The sequence below is a fragment of the Erinaceus europaeus genome, chromosome 7, assembly GCF_950295315.1.
Source record: "Erinaceus europaeus chromosome 7, mEriEur2.1, whole genome shotgun sequence".
Lineage (NCBI taxonomy): Eukaryota > Metazoa > Chordata > Mammalia > Eulipotyphla > Erinaceidae > Erinaceus > Erinaceus europaeus.
This window is the reverse complement of record NC_080168.1, coordinates 128,464,035-128,466,065: the sequence shown is the minus strand read 5'-3', so window position 1 is coordinate 128,466,065 and position 2,031 is coordinate 128,464,035.

The following is a 2,031-nucleotide window of genomic DNA, read 5'->3' as shown; positions in this document are numbered from 1 at the left end:
CACATTACAGTGCACAAGATCCAGATTCAAGCATCTGGTCCAGACCTACAGGGGAGAAGCTTCACAAGCAATGAAACAGTGATGAAGACCTCTCTCTCTCTCTCTCTGTCTCCATCTCTTCCCTTCTATATCACACTATCATGTCTTTACACCTCAATTTCTCTGTCTCTATCCTGCCGGGATAGCCTGAGGGTACTTCTTCCCGAGCTAGTGCTCTCTGGGTTGGAGAGAACTCAACTGGAGCTGATCTAGGCTGCTGTGTGGGAGAGGGATCAGGAACTCGTGCTTGCACCAACTTCCGCAGGAGATACACTCTGGAACTCTCGGAGCCGGAAAACAATTTCCAAGTGTCTTTAATCAGAAGAGCAGCTGTTTTTATACTCTCCAAGTAGGGTGGAAACAGGATGTGATATAGAGAGGGTGGAGAGAAAAGTGACTGGTGAAAATCAGAGTGTGACAAAGAAGGGATCAGTGTGTGACAAGGAGGGGGTGGAGCAGGAGAGAATCCTATCATAGAACCACCAATGCCCTGGAGTGCTTTATGTAAAAGTGATTTATGTAAATAGACCAAAGCTTTGGATCAGTAAAATCCCTATATAGGCATATGGTTAAGCAGAAGCCAGGGGGAGGTGGCAACTACCCAACACTATCCAGAATGAATAAATGAATAAATAAAATGCAAAAAAAAAGAAAAGAAAGAAAAAAATACATTGAAATTTTCAGAAGAAATGAAAAAGAAAAAAGAGAAGTCAGTGGGGTGTAGGTGGTAGGGGCTAGGGCTGAGGCTGGGGAGAGAGCCTAGTGGTTATGCAAAAATGATTTTCATTCCAGGTTCTATCCCCATCGGCACCAAAACCCAGAGGAGTTTATCCAGTGTTCTAGTTCAAAAGAGAGAGACAGACAGACAGAGACAGAGACAAAAGAGGGCAATGCTCTGGGGTACTGGGCATCAAACCTGGCAATGCGTGCTTCAGATCCAAAGCCTTGGCCACTGCGCCACTGCCCAGACAGCTGCTTGTTGTTTTGGTTGTTCATGGCTCCAGCTCCTGCCCATTTTTCTCCTTGTCTTCTCAAGATTGTTCATTCCCAAGGTACTTTGACATTTAAAGAAGAATGTTCTTGAGATATGATTCCGAAGGCCAAACATTCTTTTTGGATACTTACCTTTTCAGGATAAGTTTTCATTCCCCAATTACTGAAGATAATGGTTTTCAACTTTTGTTTTGACTGTTTAACCCAATCAGTAAATCCTGTTAAGTAAAAGTTCCACACATGACATTGTTTATAAATTTTATGATACCGCTTCACCGCCTGTGAAGCGACTCTCCTGCAGGTGGGGAGCCAGGGGCTCGAACCGGGATCCTTACGCCGGTCCTTGCGCTTTGCGCCACATGCACTTAATCCCTGCGCTACGGCCCAGCTCCCGAAAAAATATTTTTCAAGGGGTGTCTACCACTAAGAAAACTGTCTTGGGGCCAGGCGATGCTGCATACTGTTGAGCATGCATGTTACAATGCTCAAGAACCCAGGTCCAAGTCCCAGGTCCCCACCTGCAGGGACAGAAGTTTCAGAAACGGTGAAGCAATGCTACAGATCAGTCTATCTCTATCTCTATCTCTATCTCCTCTTTCCCTCTCTATTTCTCTCTGCCTCTATCCAAGATAAATAAACTAATTTTAAAATATCTTAATAGAAAGCTGTCCTAAGGGAGTCGGCTGGTATAGTGCAGCGGGTTAAGTGTCTCTCCCTCCTCTGTCTTCCCCTCCTCTGTCCATTTCTCTCTGTCCTATCCAACGAAGATGACATCAACAACAACAGTAATAACTACAAAAAAAAAAAGAGAGAATAAATAAATATTTAAAACAACAAGGGAATAAATAAATATTTTTAAAAGAAGAAGAAAGCAAGCTGTCCTAAGTAAGAAAAGACAACTTTCTCAATGGAAAAGTCTTCTCTTTTTTTTTTATCTTTATTTATTTATTTATTGGATAGAGAGCCAGAAATCGAGTGGGAAGGGGGTGATAGAGGGAG